Here is a 19980-nt window from a genome sequence, read left to right as displayed (position 1 = left end):
TCTCTCTCTCTCTCTCTCTCTCTCTCTCTCTCTCTCTCTCTCTCTCTTTCTCATCCAGTTCAATCCTATCATCTGCCCATCCTTCCCATGAATATATTTCTGTGTTCCTCTCTTTTGTGTTGACACAAGTACATAACACTGGCCATCCTCACCTCTGCCCTCTCCGTTCTTCCTCCCGCATCCCTCTGCTCTCTGCTTCCAGTATCATTCCCATCTTTTCTCACGTTTCCTTCATCTTGTTTTGTGAGCCACTGCATTTAATCAGGGCAGTCTAAATGACCCTAGGTTTGAGTTATCAGTTATATGGTAGGGCCCATCAGCAGGTTCACAAGTAAGTACAGTGTCTGTTGTTTCCTAGAATCTATCAAAGGTCAATTGTTAAATGCCAAGAATTAATTTTATGTTTTGAAAGGAATCATTATAAATCATTATAATGGAATAAAAGAATATAAAGGATATAAATATTTATACTCATAAATATATAGGCTATAAATATAAAGGAAGAAAGAACCATTATAAACCTCTCTTATTTTCCCTAATTAAAGACTAGCAGAACAGCATTTGTCATTTGACCCACTAAATCTAGGACCATTCTGTGGATTAGAGATTTTCTTGCATATTGTCCAGTGATTTAGAAGAGAGTTAGTAAATTATGTCTTACAGGCTCTACGAGAAAGTCCCACTGCTGGGTGCTCATGCCTTGTTCCACAAAGCAGCATCTATGACCAGTGTCAGATATTCCCCACACCTGTTCTCACTGTATAGCTACTACATCCAGTAGGAACAGTGGAGACTATATAGCCTGCAAATTCAAAATGTAATATATTTATTTCTTGCTTTTCATGAAAAGTCTAGGTCCTGATTTTAAAGATTTGGATAAAATATGAGAATGTGAAGTATCTACTAAAATTTATACTTCATGAATTTGGGTATCTGGTACTTATTTTTATGTTTTGTCCCCAAAGAGCACCTTGTCATTGCCATTAATAAGATACATACGGCTACATTTTCAGGAGCAATAGACTGACATCTTCTTTAGCCACCTGGAACATCTTTCCTTTAGAGGGAGAAATTTAAGACCAAAGATTTAGAGATAGATCCTAAGCCTTATCAATATGAAGTCTATGCTCTTAAACTTCATGCTACAGTTTGAGAATTAAAAAAAAATTAAGTAATAAGTAACATTCAAATGACCCCTGCGTACTTTGACAGCATTGGATCTATAATTGGTGGTAAATATATACCACCATCACTTTTTTGATAATTAATCTTTAAATTACATAAACCAGCAGTAAACATGGATTCTAGAGTTAACCAGAGAGGCATTTACATTATGCCAAACAATTTCCAACTTTTAACAGAAAAGATATTCACTTTATACTGAGTTCCCAGGGTAGAGGAAGGGACACTAGAGTCTAAATTAGTCTTCAGTTGCTGACGGAAGGAGAACACAGTTTGTGAGCTTTACATAGTGGTTAGGTAGAGGAGAATCTCAGCTATGAGACCCATTTCAAGATAAAGGGGCAATCAAAATGGCAGCAGAAATCTTCAGCTTCCAGCTTCAGCCACAGCAACACAGAGAGTAAGGGACGGAGCTGACCCACTGAGGGCCCCACTGCAGGTTATGAGGACCTAACAGCAGGATCCAGAAGTGCAACAATGCCATTTCAAGGCACTCTATAAATAAGATTCTGTTTTCAGCATAGAAGGAACTATTTTTAAAAACAACGTACTGACAGACACTTTCATATTCAAAGTACTCAGCGTTAGTTAAAATTAAATCCTCTATTAACGAAGAGGCTGATGTTGTGAAAACTCTAGCTGGAATTTTCCTCAAGCCTTTGGGAAAAATCGCTGAGCGCTGAAGAGTCCTCAAATCAAAGAGTACCTGTAGGACAGTAGTAGCAGGCACCCCTGGGGCTGCTAGGGCTGGCCACCCACTGTGCTTTTATATGAATATTTCAGCTTTTGTCAATAACAAGTGACAGAGACCTGTTGCTTCAGCCTCAAATTCTGGAGGGCAGGGAGGTCCAAATCAGGTGTGACTGACTAGGTTTCTGGTGGAGTCTTCTTGGTTCTTCAAGGCCAACTTCTTTTTGGCTCCTCACTCTATAGAGAGCGGGCTCATCCTTCCTGTCTCTTCCTCAGTATCTTCAAGGATTCATTACTGCTCATGAGCCACAGCCTATGAAGTGCCCACTGGGACTTTAGGACCTCACCAATAAATATTTGAGTATAAATCATTCTACCTCAGCTGTCCACCCCGTCCTTCATGCAGGAAATCTACACTGAGTCCTTCCATCTCAACTGACTCCAATGTCTTAACTTGTTCCAAGGCCATCTTCTCAAGTCTAAAGTCCAAAATTTCTTCTAAATGTGATTTTAATCAAATACAAGTAAGGCTCAATGTCTGATTTTTCTGAGGAAAATCTCTCCAGCACTGAGCCTCTAAGCCAAACTAGTCATGTGCCAATACAAGCTAGTCAAATCAAATGTTGGCTCAATTTTTTTCAAGTACATACTTAATTCCACAATTTTCATTTTCTCCCTTTCCAAAATTTTCCACGTTCCCAAAATTTATGTTGACCCCATCGTCAGACAACTAAACAAGGCACAAATGATCAATGAGCCAAAAGACTACTTCAGATATTACATTGTAGTAGAGAATTAATTTGTCGAAAATTACGTCTATTCATTTGAGGCCCATTTAGAGGGAAGAAATGTGGAGAAAAGCAAACTACACCTGATTGTTTCAATAGCAAGATAAAGGCATAAATATCCATGTTGTAGAAATGTTCTAAGTATAACAGAATGAAACTCACAGGTAAGAGGACATTCTCCAGATAAGGCACATATACGTTATGTCCAGCATGGTAAAGTTTGTTAACTCTGTAACAGGGAAGGGCAGATTGGGCCATGTGGAGTAGTGATATAGGAGTGTTTGGAGAACATAAGGATTTTAGTGCTTGGTGGAGATTTTAGAGGTTTGGTTGCGTTTTTCTTTCTTTCTTTTTTTTTTTTTTTTTTTTTACAGTGACGACTGAAAGCCATTAAAGGCTTCTCAGCATTGAATAGTATTAGCAGAACCATGCTTTTATAAAGATCAAACCTGCAGGGACATGAGTACAGGAAGACAAAAATCTATTAACTTCATAAAGGTGGTGATTTTTATCAGCTTGGTTCAGTATTGTTCGCCTGTCACCTATATCTCAATAGGCGCTCAATAAAATCCTTATTGAATGAATGAATCAATTTCCTGATTTTGTGAAGGCCATGGAAGGAAAGTCTACTTTTATTTGAGATACTGCTATAAATCGTGGGGAAAATGCAGTTGTGAGGAGGAGGTGGATCCAGAGGGAATAGCCAGCTGGTGGACAGAACGAAGAATGGTTTAGAAAGGTCTGTGTTCTGTTAAGTTGTATGCTGCTGGCTTTAATTCCCAATTATAAACATAGTTCAGAATTGGAATTGAATAACAAAGCAGAGAGCTTGCATCATACTATCGTAAATATTTTAAGTAGAGAAAGCCCAAATTTTATAAAGGGCATAGGTGATCCAAACAAGCTTTTCAGAGGTTTGTTTCAAGAGAGAATGGGTGAGGACAGTAACTAAAGAGTGGTTACTCAGCATGGCCTATGACCTCAGTGGCTATGAGCCTGATGGTTATCCATCTGCTCAGCAAGTTTGGCTTTGGAAGGGAGCACAGCTGGCTAAATGGCTTACAATCCATGACACCCACTGACCTGAGAATCTGAGCCAGCAGAGCCTAAAACAGGGCAGCAAAGGACAGAGTAGATTCAAATGCACCTTTCAAGCTCATAGGCCCCGGAGCAAATTACTTCTCTGTTTTTTCTTTGTCAGTGAGAACAAAGACTAGAATATATAAAAATACCTTTTACCTTCTCTTTTGCCTGGTGTAAACACCAATTATACCTCCGAATTAAAAACAGAAGAAACCAACTGAAGACAAATGAGCCTCACCCTGTGAGGGGCTCTTCAGTCTGCCGCAGTGATTGCCTCTCTAGTTCTGTTATAGTAACATCCAACATCTTCACATCCACTGTGCAGGAGGAACAACAGCCACCCTAGCATTTGCCTACAAGAAGGAAAAGCTCCATCCTGGGGAGAGGTTGTGTGTGAGATGCACAGGGAAAGCAAGACCTGAATTTCAAATTCTAAAACTATTGAAAAGCTGGCTAAATAAAAGGGCAGGATTTAGCAGTCATTTAGCAGAGATTTAATGTGGCCCAGCCTGTTTCATTTCTTTTCTCATGAATTGAAAAATCAAAAGGAATTCTATTAAAATTCATGTTTCACCCCTACCTTCTCTTAAGGACTATTCCAGCCAAATGACTACTTTTTACACATAAACTTTTTTCTTAACCCATACATGAATGACTTCTGTATTTTTTTTTGTTTGCTTATTTGGTTGTTTTTTTGTTTTGTTTTGTTTTCCATCCCCATATTTCAGGACAATTTTTTAAAGCACCTAACATCACCATGTTGTTTCCTCTGGTCTTACCACCTAACCCCTCTTTAAAGGTGGCTCAAAATGCACCCTCCTAATGCTAAATATTATTTGGCATTTTTAGCATGGTTGGAGTAAAATTGCAGAACTTTGCTTTCCTTATTATGAAGGAGGCAGATAGTTAGCCATGATTTTTTTTCTCCTTCACGTTTAGAAATGCATTCAAATCTTCAGCAAATATTTCTCTAATGAGAACAGTGTGTGTGTGAAAGTGGGGCTCCTTGTGATAGCTTGTGTCTTGGGGAACCCTAGATTGAGCATGACCTCTCACCCTATTCAGACTGTATTCCAGAGATTTCATGAGCCTGCTGCCATCTGGTCACGCAGGGAATGTAAGTCTTCAAGAAACTGTATTGTGCTAATGATGTTGTTTGCGTTCATCACTGACACACAAGACATCCTAACCTTCCTACTGCCACTGTTGAGGTTTGGATAGGATGCATCTAAAATGACTGAAGGAACAGTACACTCTCAGGGCAGATTGTTAATGATGTATCTCATTTTTTGCAAACCAAGAGACAAAGATGTTGACCTTCAAATATCAAAACCTAGATCCTGTTGTGGTTCAAAATATTTCAAAAGATACACAAACAAAAGGAAAATACGATAATAGATGGCTGAATAATATGCCATAGACAACAAGAAATGCTTAAATAAAAATTTAAAAGTTACAAAGTAATATTTCCAAATATTATAAGATATTTTATCTAATAAGCAAGACTGGCTTTGATCAATGTTCTTGATAACTCTGAGCTTTTCATACTGAGAATGAAGAAAATATCTAAACAAAAACCATGGAGGTAGGTTGCTAAGCATTGCCAGACATTCTGTGGCTATCCTCCCTTCTGAATCAGTCATTTGGACAGAATGTAAGAACGTTAAACCCTACAGCGTGGGTTTAAACTAGATGAGTTTCTCTGTCTTTCTAAAGCCCTTTGATTCATAGCAATAATCCTGAAACAGTTTTTCTTAGATGCCTGTGAGCTCACAGCATTACTGTATAGTGTGCTCTATTCAGTTACTGCCTCCTGGCACTATGCTCATAAAAACAGTATGGAAGCTGAATCTGAGCAACCTCAAATATACTTTTAAGCGTTACATGTATCCACTCATGTATGTGTATTATTAATTAGATGTTTTATTTAGTTTATGGTTAGTTTTATGTAGATATGCCATGTAAAATATTCACTTGGCAGTCTTTACTGAAGTCTTACTTATGTTTTTACTTTAATATCTGCAATTATCATGCTCCAGTGCATTTTTTTGCACAAATTGTGTAATTGGTACATCTTCTCCATCATTGTAGGAGAAAATGTCTCCTTCGTTTGTTCATCCAATTCAACACCCTCTCATTCATTGCACATCAGATTTATGTTCACTCGATTTCTTAAGTATTTTGGAAATTACATAGTAATCAACAGTGTATAGTTACTGGTAGGTTAAAATTACTATATAGGTAAAAAATAACCATAAGTAAGCAAACTTTTGGGTAATGATAATATTTAACTTGAAATTGAGGAGACTTTCTGATGGAGATTCAAGATGAAATGTGTTTTGAAACATGAACAATAAAACACACCACTAGAGCTGGGCTAGATAGCTCAGTAGTTAGTTAAGAATGGTTTCTTTGCAAGTATAAGGACCTGCTTTACTAAGCACCCCATCAGAGGCTTTTCCTGGCTCTGTATTACTGAATCCCTAGTATTGGCAGGTAGAAATGGGCAAGCCACTGTCAAGTCAACCTATATAAAGCCGTGAGTTTTCAGGTCAGTGAGCAGTGTTGTCTCAAGACATTATGATGGAGAATCATGAAAAAATCATTTTTTTAAAAAATTCCAACTTTGTTCTCTGCATACGTGTGCACAGGCATGCATGTCTGGTGGTGTACCCACACACTTGTATGTACCATATGCAAGTACATACAGCATGAGCATACTACACACATCACACAGTGATTAAATAAATAGTTATGATGAATTAATCAGAATGTCAAGAATGGGTAAATTCATGCTGAGTTAGAGATACCTACTGGTAGGGTATCCATGTAGAATTTTCATGTAAATCTAATGGAAAGCCAAGAACAGGAAGCATCTGGTACCTGGTGAAGCAAATTCAGGAGCTGACAAAGCTGATTTCATCTTGAATCTCCATCATAAAGTCTCCTCAATTTCAAGTTAAATATTATCATTACCCCAAAGTTTTCTTATTTATGGTTATTTTTTACCTATACAGTAATTTTAACCTACCAGTGAAAGAGATGATAGGATATGTATGGATTAAGCATGAAGATTCCAAGAGAGATTTTGGGAAATGACTGTTAAAAGGGGGCTGACCACAGAGAGAATTAGGAAATGTTACTGGAAAAGAGATAGAGACAAGACAAATAAGCATGACTGTGTCTTCAGAAAAGCTGAAGTTTGGGGGTAGGACCATTCTTCACCATTGCACTAGAAGGTAATTGAATGCTTGTGATTTTACTAGAAGCTTCCAGTGACACACCAGCAGTCAGATGTGGGTTACAGATATACTCAGGTTAGAAGTGGCTGAGAGAGCAGAGGGAGAACATATGGAAGGAAAGGAAGGCTGCAAGTGAACCCTCATAGATTTTTCTGTGTTGCCAAACTTTTTCTGGATCCCTGACTCTTTCAACTATTTACCCATCCGAACAACTTATAGGTGTTTTGCCTTTTTGAAAAAGTCTCAGAGCCCTGGTCCTGTCAGTGAAAGTGTGACATGAAGCTGAAACATCAATAATGTATCAGGTCTACCTTCCCAAAGTCTACTGGATCTGGGCAGGTGACATTTACAGCTCTCACATGGGAAGCCTGGCAAAGAATAAAGTAATGTTTGGACCAGAGCAAACTGTGTTCAGAAAACAGATAAAAAACCCCAAGGAAATGTTCTCTCTCTTATGACTAATATATGCAACTCAGGTTCACAGTCAAAACATCCAGAGTTGGATTTTAAAAATGCATATCTGTAGACTGCGCCTGTGGAACCCATGTCCACCTGTAGAACTCTTATAAATTTTGATCATTTCCCCTAAAGATGATGTTTTCTTTCTAAAGAAAACCAGATGTATCAGATGTTTGAGTAGTAAATGTAAGTACATTGGCCTTTTAAGACCTTGTCTAATCTTTAATGCTAGAAATACTTGATAGAAATTCAGAATCTGTTTTAGCCATGATTCCAACAGGAGTTCTGTCTAAAACAGAAAAATAAGGAACTGCCTTGAGACCATATTGTATTTGAGAAACTGAGCTTACCCATCCTCAAGCTTCCCATGGCCAATAGCTTCTAAGGGCATTGAAAGTTCAATAGTAAGGATGTGCGCATCTTCCCGTCTAAATCCAGTGTTTCTGCGGTCTCTGAGAATCACTTCCTCTGTAACCTTCTGTTGGAAACATCCCATAAAATCAGTTTTTGCTGCTCCTGCTGGTTTTCTCATCATGCCTCTCCTGTTGCAGCCTTTGACCTTTCTGTGCATAAAGAAGAACTCAACAGCCTTGAGTATTATTTCTCAGACATATCAGTGCACATTCTTAGGTGTAGAATATGGATAAGTCTTTAGAAAGTGTCTGTCAAAAAACTAAACTTGATTTCTGCTAAAAAAGCAGCAAATCCTCGGAGACCTGTGAGGACAGTGAGCAAGAGTTGTTCACAGCCTGTCAGTGCTGACATGAGAGCTTCTTCCAAGCTTGTAGACATGAAGTGCAGCTCAGGCGTGCTAGGGGCTGAGTAAGATCCCTATTACAAAAAAATAAAAAATAAAAATAAAAAAATAAAACAGAACAAAGAGTCACTGAACAGAGATTTTAATAAATTTGAAACTGATAGTTTTAATTTTGTAGAGAAATGTTCCATTAAGCTGTCTCTCTCACGTGTTTCCAAATTATCAACCAATTTGGTGAGCAATGTGTTATGCCTTATATTTCTATCACATGACACAGAACCTGCATCTGACACACAGAGCAATCAATACTGTGTATTGCATATGGGGCTAGGGAGACTGAAGAAGAAAATTGTGAGCATATGATTGAACACACCAGTTGATGCTGAGTTTCTGATACAAAAGATGCATGATAGTTGGTTCTCTAATTCTACATCATGTTTCAATATCATGGTATCATCTTTTAAATCACACATTTGTCAAGTTAAAATTAATTTAAAAACAAATATTCAGGTGGCATCAATTTCATATGGGATTGTGTAATGTTTTGAGTGATTACATTATTTTGCTTTTCACTTTTTAATCTTTTATACTATTTTTTGTTTGTGCATTGAGAATTTTAGACACATATACAATGTATTTAGGTCATCTTCACCTCTTCACTTTTCTCCTCCAAATTTTGAACCCTGCATCATGTTGCACTCCAGCGTTCATATCTTTTTAAAAAATTTTTATCTCACTAAGTCCACCTGGTTCTGTTTTTATGTGCAAGATGTGAGGCCAACCACTGGGGCCTGATCAACCTACCAGAAGTCTCTCACCAGTAACAAACCTGATTCTTCCTCCCCCAGAAGAGAATTGTCTACCATTCCTCAGCTGGGAGTGGTGCCTCTTTCCACTGAACTAGTACATTGGCTTTATCTTGTGCAGACAATTAGTGCTGCTGTGAGTTCACCTCTGAGAGGATGCTTCACTCCACCTTTCTTGACTTCTAGGTCTTACACTCTATGATGTCTTCTGTGATTGTCCCTGAGCCTTGAAGGGCATGTAATATACACATAGAGATGAGGACTGCACCTGATTTGTGAAGTTTAAGTTCTCTATAATTACTGATAGATGTACAGGTGTCACGGAAACTGGAGACATGAGCTTGGTGTATTGATGTCTTCATGGTTAGAGTAGAGAGAAGTCTGATCACTGCCTAATGTGAGTCTCCCTGTTCTCATCCTTGTTCATATGTGTACACAATAAAGCACTGAAATGTCAAAGACATTATAACTTTGACCTGCCTACCCCCTGATGTTAAGTTCTGGATGATACTTTAGGGCTTTGTCACTGTGTGTGCTACAGAGCAGAAGCCTCCAGAAGACCCTGTATATGAAAACAGTGTGTCATAGTCACCTGTCCCTGCAGAGGACTCAGGCAGCAATTGTTACAGGGAAATCCAATTTTGCCTGCTCTATTGGTGGGAGACAAGAAAGAAACATTGTAATTTTTAAATGAAATTTCTTCCTAAAAATAAATATAAATAAGTAAGAGAATTAAAAAACCGAAGAACTTATGTTTCTATCATAGAAATGCATTGTTCTTTTAAGTAGATTTTGTTCTAACCAAAAGTATTATCTCTAATTAGCAATAGTTGTGCTAATTTAAAAAAAAACACAAAAGCATATTTGTTGCATTTTTTCTGCTTCATAGAGAATCCCCTGAGTGATTCTGGGGACATGTGCCTCCAGACCTCAGGGTGCCAATGATATCAGAGCTGGGTCCACAGGCAGCAGATACTGGTACTGGTGCTGGCACAATGGCTAAGAACACATGGAGGCCTGGAAGGGCATGCTTGCCCTATTCTACCCATTTCTTAAGTTGTTTCAAAACCAGGAGAGAGGCTGGGGAATATGACCATACAAAGACCAAATAGCAATGTTACTTCCTGACTTAGGCTTCATTAACATGAAGTATAACCTTGATCTTTTCTTTAATAAATTCCTGAATCAATAACTCTTTTAGAGAACAAAACCTAGAAGCTTCATATTTTCTGATCCCCAATGCTTCTTAGAAACACAAAAGTAAAAATTCTAATCATGACAAAAGTAGGCTTAATTGTTACTGATCTTTATCTTTTCACGTTCAAGTTTTTATATAATTAGATTCCAGAGACACACTCAACACTCACACATCCACAACCACAAATACATGCATAGATACAATCACATTTACTAATCAACAGACACACACACTCAACACCCAAGCATTTGCATAAATACAATCCCATATACACACACTTAGACACATAATCTCACACACTCAACTCAGAAATATACATGTAGACAAAATTGCACACACATTCCACACACAATGCTGTCCCTGTTCCTCTACACTGATAGCATAGTTGCTGGTGATGAGTTAGGAAAACCAAGATTTAAATATAATTAACTATATTAAAAGATTTGTGAAAATTGAGAACTTTCAATTATGTTTAATGACCTTTCGTAATATAAACATATAAAAGAGTGTATTTCATAGCGTTTTGGAAAAACTTAAAATACTTCTCTAAAATGTACTTTCAAAGATTGAGAAGCCTTACATATTTCCTATATATCACGTGTGTGTGTGTGTGTGTGTGTGTGTGTAATATATCTGTGCCATGACATCTGATAAGCAGAAAACAAAATCAGCCTGCAAATTATTTTTGAAAATTTGTATCTGCCACTGCTCCCACTTCAGAAGGAGCTCAAGCTTTGATGTGCAGCACCATTTCCATGGGTTGATTTTGTCTCTTTTCCAAAATCATATGTAGTTCTTGACAATGGCACCATCAACTTTCTGAGTATGAAGAGCAAACACTGGACAACTTCCATCAGCACCTTAGTATTAGACCAAATAGTCTTTAATTCATGTACACTGTACACGATACAGTTCTTGTTTCCAATTGATAATTCAGATTTGCTTGTGTTACTTTATAGTGAAGCCATATCCCTCGACTTCAGAGTCTCTATCCATTTCCCAGAGAATCTCTTGGGCCCTCTATCACAGACATGTCCTCACTTAGAACTCCTCTCAGTTAACTTTTATCAGATTTGATTTCAAAGTTAGTGTTTAATTCTTTCTCATATGAATAACCTCCGAATCAATAAAAAAATACCTAATTTTAATTTTTATTAAAGCTAGTCATTTCTTCTTTTAATGAGTTTTGATAAGTTGCTAATATGAAGGTCCCCATATTTCTCTAGTTGATCACACCTTTTATTAATCCTACAAGTGTTTAAGAGCCTACAGTTAAAGCTCAGGTTATGGTAGTAAATAAAATGGAGAAAGCTTCGTTCCTTGTGGAAGTTTCATAGCTATAAAAATGGCTGCTGCTGAAACTTAGTATTCTACTGAATCACACAGCATGTTAGAATGGAAAAGAAGGGGGATGATAAAGACTTGAAGGGAGATTGCTAGCAGAGGTGGGAGAGAGCTATAGAGTAACATGGCATAGGAGATGGTATTTGACCAGATGTAGAGACAGAAATGGACACAGACACACAGGTATTCACAGGAAGCATTCAATACATAGGCAGCAACCAGGATGGTCCCCAGTGCAGGAGCCTCACAGCTGGTAAAGTCTACAGATGCTGTTGAGGCTGGAACCGAAGGAAAAGAAGAGTCTGAACAGCTGCAACCCAACATGATGCATAAGGTAGATCTTTGAGCCAAAGGGCAAACTGCAGTCTCTCTTATGTTAAATCCTATCTGAGCTATACAGTGATATTCCCCCAATTGTGAGACTTGCTTGCCTCCCAGACGGTCTCTCCCTCGATGAATCTCAGGGAAGGACAGCTGATTTCAGTGGCCCCTTGTCATGCTCAGCTCAGTGTCAAGTGGAAGTGAGGGAGGCGTGGCAGAGAAGGGAAGAGCTGAAGGAAGTGGCACTAATACTGCATGTGCAGCCTGGTGCTGTGCACTGGGACATGGCATGGCTTAATTACTCTGAACTTCTCCCCGTGATGATACTTTTGTCCCTCCACAGGAGTAAAGTTCAGAGAGATCATGTAACTCCTTTAGAGCCAGGCAACTACTCTAAAAATCAAGTGTGGGTCAGGGTCGTAAAGCTGTAAATAGTGCACTTAAAGCAAAACAAAACATTGATAAAAGCATGTTGAGATCATGTGTGAAAACCTAGACCATCGAATGTATATCTGTCCTAATGGAAGAGATCTGTGGTCTCCACACTTGCCTGCAACTAATAATCATGTCTGGAGAAGGAGCTAAGAGGAAGCATAGGCCTGGGGCAGTTACCTCTGTGGCAAGGTTAGCCTTGCCTTCTATGTTCTCAACTCTACTTGAGTTGTTACCCTGCCTGGGACCTGATCTGTCATCCTACTCCATTGTCTCTGTCTCTGGGTTCCTTCACATTTCTCTGCCTTCCAGAACCTGGCCACACAGTAAACAAATTGGGTCCATTGCACCAAGCTTTGCTCTCTGTGGGTCCCTGGGATCTTTCCTCCAGTAAGCACCCACATCCACAGCCGTTGCCTTCTCTTCACCTAGAGCTTCTAGTCTCATGTGGCTACTTTGACTTGGGATTCTGCTCATGCTCTGTAGAGTCTGAGTATTTGCTAAGTTCTCTGCTCAGACTTCAGACACTTTTCAGTCCCCATAGACAGGCTGTGACTGTTGGCTCAGTGTGCCCACTTCTTTCAGCTGCGTCTCTTTCTAATCCAGGCCAGCCTTGTCACTTCCAATGTTTTCATACTAACAAGGGCTCCTCTTCCACTGGAAGCCCTCTGGCTGGTCTTCACACACTAACATGCATCCAGAATTCTGCTCTCTTCAATACTCAGAGCTGACAATGAGCACACATGAAAAGGACCATTGGCCTCTTCTGTTACCCAGAAGTGTCATGAGTACATCTCTGTCCTCCAGACTGAACAAGCCTTGCTGTGCTCTCCACAACAGCCCCCTCTGAGAACTGCATACATTTATGAATTTATGGCTGGCTTTTATTATACCACAGCACATGCTGACAGGATTTTGCGGCCGTATGGTTTGTGTGGGGTTGTGGAACTTTCAGATCTGTTTATGATCCTGTTGAGGGTGAGATGAGTAGTGGTGTCTCTTGATGTTTTCCCCAGTGGCTTAACACTTAATACTTACATCCCCCTAACCACTCACCAGATGGCTGAAGTGAGGACAGATACATTCTTCCTTGGAGCTTGGTATGCTACATTTACTGGTTTTCTGTATCTTTTTAGCTTATCTTGAATGTATCCTAAGGCCCTACATACCTATATACACATGGAATGCACAGCACATGTACATAATGTATACTTGCAAAAATGAGAAAGGGAGAGAAAACATGAAGGAGTATGGAGACTGAGTCCTTCTAAGATTAAAGTCATTACAGGATGGAAAGCACTAGGGTTGGGGACTTTTCTTTAGCAGTCTACAAAACTAACCTACATAGGAGTAACACACAGAAGACATTACCAAAAAGCACAGTCCTTGTGAGCTCTGATCACTGTCTGAGGTTCATGTTTGAGCTTTTAACTTCTGGCTCTGATTCAGCTACTAAGACAATAAATGCCATTTTCCATTAAGCAATCTGAACTGAGATTTTGTCTCACTGGAAGAGCATCATGGGTGCTGGAGAGACATGTCAGCAGATAAGAGTATATGATTCTTTTGCAGAAGACCAGAATTCAGTCCTCAGCACAAGCTTCAGGATGCTCATAACGACCTATAATAGCACACACATGAGCACACATAGATGCAGACACATATACATAAAAATTAAAATAAAATCTTTACAGGAAGAAAACCATAGTACTGATGTCACATCATACTCTTTATGCTCAATGCATCTGTGGATGAGCCGTACAGTGCTCATCCACACACAGAAGGGCTCAGAAATGGCTTTCTGCTTACTCCAAAACGAGACAGGAGGAAAAAGCCTACACTGTATGATTACTGACAGAAAATATAAAAGAATCACTCAGAGTCTTGGTTTCATAAGGAACAAAAACACATTCCAGCTAACACCCAACACAAACAGCTGTAGTTCAATAAAGATCATCTAAGTACTATCTACGTCTCCTAAATACCAACTCCAAGAACCCACAGCAACAGACATTATGCTCAAACATCAGTACTCAGATGCTGTCTTCGATAACTTCTCCTGCACATGTCCACTTGCTGATGACAGCAGTTCTCTTACTTTTTTCTTTTAAATGAAATGGCGACAGACACAAAAGCAAATCCCATTTATTAGGAGAGGGATTTGAGTAGTTAGCGTCAGCTCTCCTATTCTTACGGTGAGACCAGAGATACTGGACTTCTTTGACATACTCTCCAAAGCTTCAAAACTATTAAAACTGCTGTAGCCCATACTAATTAAGGGATGTATCCAAAAGGATGATGAACTCTCAGTATGGTATCTCCCAAGAGAGCAATAACAATAGCAACAGAACCTACACTAGGGATCTCAGAAAATGGGTTCTAGAAGTTAATACTTTGAGAAATCCTGAACAAACTGCCATTGTGTTATAAAATATTTTTTAAAACTTTTCAGTGTGTGTCTGTGTGGACATGTGAGTGCAATCCAGAGTCATAAGATCACCTGGAGCTGATGTTTCTGATGGTTGTAAGCCATCTGATCTGATGCTGGGAACATATCTGGTCATTTTTCAGAGCAGCACAAGCTCTTAACCCCTGGGCCATCTCTCCAACCCCAAAACTTGTATTTCAAACAATATGTTTTGATTTCATTTGAAATAAAAAAAACCAATTAGACCAAAGTTTATTTTTTTAAGCTTACCATAATCACTTTATTTATGATACAATTATGTGTTCCTAACAAAAGACTAAGCAGAAAACTAAGAGTCGTAGAAAGAGCTGCTCAGGACAATCATGCTGAGGCTACATTTATAGGAATGAATCACTGAAAAGAGGACACAGGGTAAAATATTGCATATACAAAGAGCCTCATATCATTCTTTAAGACCAAGCATACACGTCTGACCCATATTGAACTGAAGCTGTTTTGGCTGGTTGAGAAACTTCCTTCAGCTGCATCTTTTCAAAACAGCCTGACTTGTGTTCCCAGCAAAGAAAAAAGAAGAACTGTAGGTAATTTTCAATCAAATAACCAAAAAGTTGGCCAAGCATCTAAAATAATAGTTTGGGAGACCCTGGAAACTTACTTAGCAGTGGACAATGGTTGTTCCAAAGAAACAAGGATAAAATGAGGACACAGCTTCCTGTGCTGAGAGTCTGTGAGGCAAGAAGTAAGACAAGGGCAGACCCCTGAGGCTCACAGAGGGGAAGGTAGGATGGGGAAAGGACAGACTTCAGAGAATACTAGCAGAAAAGACACAGCAGGACAGAGGTGGGAAGCAGGGGTTGAGGTGGACAGACAGACACCTGCAGAGTGACCTCTTTCACTGATAAAGGGTAGGGAAGAAACACACAGCAGGATTTAAATTTTATCACTTGGTGTAGGATGGGGGAATGCCTAGGTCTAGACTGACCTTTCTGTTGTTACCACTAGGAAAAAAAAATCTTAAAATTTCATTTTCAAGTAACTTAAATACTTACAGGACAAAGCCAAGAAGGTTTTAAAAACTACACCCATCAAACAAAATCCACATTACAAGTCACACAGTCAAAACATACCAAACAATTTGAACTTTTTGCCCTGGTAAAAGCCACATGTCAACTGCCTTCCTCATGGCTCACCTGTCTCCCATGCTCCTTCTTGTTCCTCTGCAGAGTCTGACACACCTGCTGGTATTTTCTCTAAGCCCTTACCCTGCAGACTACACAAGGTACCTCCAACCAGATGTTCAGCTTTCCAATACAGTGACCATGTGCCCATCACCACTTCTGGTGACTAGGCAATCACTGTCTGTTGTAACCACACGTCTGAGGAAAGTGGGAGGGGCCACTGTAAATACCAAAGACAGAGATCATCTAGAGCAGATTGTTGCAGGTATACTGAAGCCTGAAACCCGGTAGACACTGCAGGTCAGTGCATGCACATGCTCACACACAGAGACGAGTCCCAACATAAACAGATACATGTATACACACACACACATACAACACAAACATGTGCTCATATAAAGATACATCCACATGTCCCTGATCCCTGTAAAGCATCTGTGCTTTTCTCTTGGCTGTTTTGTGCTGTGGTGACAACACTCAGGGACCTCATGGTTTATGTACCTCAGTGATGAGTGGGACAGAATTGCTTAGCAGTAGTATGTAGTAATTGCTGACCACCACCCACTGTCTCCTTTTAAAGTGTCAGGTACAACCTAAAGGGAGTCTGTGCATTTCTTTGCAGTCAGGCTGCATAATCCCCAATGGTGGTAAGAGAATAAAGGACAGGGTTAATTAAAAAAAAAAAAGAAAAGAAAAAGAAAGGTGGTGCATATTCTGTGGTCTGTGGTCTGTGAAGAAGGGGCTGTAAACACACATTTTGTTACTGAAAGTCTCTTCGCAGATTATACAATAAATTGACTTGCTTAAATTTCAGAGAGGATCAATGTTCATATATTCTGGTTCCCTGTCATACCATAAATAAAATAATTCTCTCCCCCCACCTGTCTGACTTCCTTTCATTTCCAACATTGAAAGGATATTGTCCCTTTAAACAACCAATTGAAGGCCCGCCCCCCATTATTAAAAGCAAGAGAACTTGTTTATAGATTTTTAAATTCCCTGTTTTGAAGTGGAAGCTTTAGTGTTCCTGGAAAAGGCAGTCGTGTTGGATGGTGTTTTGCTGGGCCAGACACATGAAGGAGTGTCTTCCTGGAGTGGACACAGGTGAAAGGCTAAGGTAGACTCATGAAGGAACATTTCTCTGAAAGAGACACAGGAGAAAGGATGTTCTTCTAAAGCAAGCACTTAAAAGGACATGTGATGAGGAATTCTTTGCTAATGGTCCACCTTACATTGCTTAGTTAGCTCCGTTTTTTGGGACTCCATAGAGAAAAATGAAACAAAAAACATCTGGTGGTGTGCTACAGTTTCTTGCTGCTTGCATGGACTAGGGCTGTGACAGAGACTGAGCTTAGCTTGTTTCTAGAGCTAGCTGTTCAACACTTGTTGGTCTCATGTGTTTGCTGATTTTTGCTTCAATAAGAGAGGTACAGCTGAAAACTTTCCCTGGTGTTCCTATTGGCCCTGTCTCTCCCTCCGGATGAATCAAGTCGAGACTAAGGCCTGGCTGTCTGTCACTGCTAAGTAGTACCACCACTGCTGATTCGTGGTTGCTATTCTCACTCTACTGAACTGGACTGCTAGTGTATCTGTGAAGTATTAGTGAGTGGATCAAATTGACACTGCTAACTTGTGAACTGAACTGCAGATTTCCAGACAACACAGATGGGAATTGCTCCAAAGAGACTTTCTAAACAGGTCTACTTCCCCCATATCCTTTCTTTTCCACTACCACTGGTGGGTAGTAGGCTTCAAGGGAAATTAAAGCATTTAAGAACCATCATTAAAAATAGTTTTGAAAAAAATTAAGTTATACTGTTTCTTTGTGGGGTGTGTGTGTGTGTCTGTGTGTGTGTGTGTGTGTGTGTGTAAACATGCAAATGTATGCACATGTGTTCACACATAGGCTAGAGGGCTAAAGTCAGGTGTCCATCTCTTTTGCTCTTTATGTTTTAAGGCTAGGTCTCTCTCTGAACTCTGAGCTCACCAATCAGGCTACACTGACTTGCAAGGGAGCTGCTGAGCTACCCTTCTCTAACTTTCCAGTGCTGAGATTAAGGGGATGAGCTGCAATAATTGACTTTTTAAATGGGTTTGGGCATCCTGGTCCTCCTTCCTGCATGGCAAGTATTTTGCTAACAGCTATCTCGGAAGTCCAAGCAAATCATTTTAATAGTTGATTTTGGAAGCAAAGGAATATAGATGCAGAAAGACTGAGAATAACTATGCTCCCATTTATATAAATTACAATAAATATGAAGTCCAGAAATCTCACAAACATATAGTTGGTTTAAGAAAAATCAAACATCAGAGATATGGGTCTAGTTGATTTTGTCAAATCTTCTCTTCCTAACAGACCCTTAGGCAACAAACGTGTCTGTTGAGTAAAAGTCAGTAATTTTCTCAACTCACAGAGTGTTTGGCCGGGACTTACTGGAAGTACATATGAGCAGGCTTACAGTGTAACATCATTGTTAGGCTATGTTCATGTTAAACAAGGGTTGTGACAAAGATGCTTTCATCCACAAGAACACTTAAAACAGCAAGAATTTTAGGAACATAAAAACATACAATGAATATATTCCACGTATAAAAAGTTTACTCAAACTCAGAAAAAAAAACTGTATAAATTTCATGCTCATCACCCCAGCACTAAGAAAGTTGAGGCAGGAGGATTTCAAGATCTGGAGTTAAAGGCTCCTTTGTACTCTCTAGACCCTGGTGTAACTTTAATTTGTTTTAATCCCTATTTTTAATGATGGTTCTTAAATGCTTTAACCTCCTTTTTAGCCCACCACCCACCAGAGGTAGTGGGAAAGAAAGGATTCAGGGGGAGGGGGGAAGAGACAGGGGAAGTCAGTCGACCTGTTTAGAAAGGTTCTTTGGAGCAACTCCCATCTATGCTGTCTGGAATCTGCAGTTCAGTTCACAAATTCAATCCACTTGCACACATTTCATGGATATACCAACAGTCCAGTTCAGTAGAGTCTGTTTAGCAATAGCAGTGACATGACCTAGCAGGGAACCAGGCCTCAGCTTCGGCTCAAGTCAGCAGAAAGGACCAGAAGGAACACCAGGAGAAGTTCTCAGCTGTGCCTCTCTCAGTGTAGATATGAGACCCACATCCATTGCACAGGTAGCTCTATAAGCAGCCCTTGCTCAGGATCCTTCACTGTGTCCTATTTATACTCCCTCCAAACATCATGTGTCCTCTACGGGGCTTGCCTCAGAACATGCAACTGTTTCAGCTGACATCACTCTGCTAATCAGCCTGAGTCCATGGAAGTGGCAAGAAACTACAGCACACCACCAGAATTTTTTTGGTGCATTTCTGTCTATGGAGTTCCCAACAAGTGCAGTTCAATTACACAATGTAAATGCATGTTACAGAATGTAAATGCATGTTACACAATATAAATGCATGTGTACTTTTAGCAAAAGATCCTTTATTATGTGTCCTTTCACATGCTTGCTTTAGCAGAACATCCTTTCTCCTGTGTCTGCTTCAGTGAAATGTTCCTTCACTAGTTGGTCTTAGCCTTTCACACCTGTGTCCACTTTAAGGAAACATTCATTCACATGTTTGCTCCAGCAAAACACCATAAACAGAACTGACTTTCCAAAGAACCCTTAAGTTTCTACTATACATTGACGTGAATTTAGGAACATTAAACTGCTTCTCTGGACCAGGTTTTGTCAACACATATTAAATTCTATGGCAAATACCATAGCCAATGCACAAAACTGCATTAAATTCAATACTAATTTTATCAATGCATGTATATCAATAAAAAATTGATTTTGTTGTTATTTTACTCAGGGCCTCATGATACCTTCAAACTTAGTGTTTATAACAACACTGTAAAATACTGTTGCCCTTGTCCATTTAAAAAAAGTGATCATAAGAGGTTAAACGTGAACTAAGGGGTGGGGAATGTGGTTTAGTTTTAAGTAACTGTGGGTCTGAGTCTGATGCTCAGCATACACATGTAGACTCAGGTATAGTGGTACATTGTATATATTTATAATCTCACACCAGGGAAGGAGATGAGGATAGGGTATCTTGGACCTG

General features: G+C 39.4%; 1 protein-coding gene across 2 annotated transcripts in view; it reads left to right on the top strand.

Annotated features, from left to right (window-relative positions):
- Positions 1-19980, top strand: part of Negr1 (neuronal growth regulator 1) — a 710239-nt gene that overhangs the window by 438823 nt on the left and 251436 nt on the right. The gene's annotated exons all lie outside the window — the stretch shown is intronic.

Source organism: Grammomys surdaster, unplaced genomic scaffold (genome assembly GCF_004785775.1).
Source record: "Grammomys surdaster isolate TR1022 unplaced genomic scaffold, NIH_TR_1.0 311, whole genome shotgun sequence".
Lineage (NCBI taxonomy): Eukaryota > Metazoa > Chordata > Mammalia > Rodentia > Muridae > Grammomys > Grammomys surdaster.
This window is presented reverse-complemented; position numbering and strand designations above follow the sequence as displayed.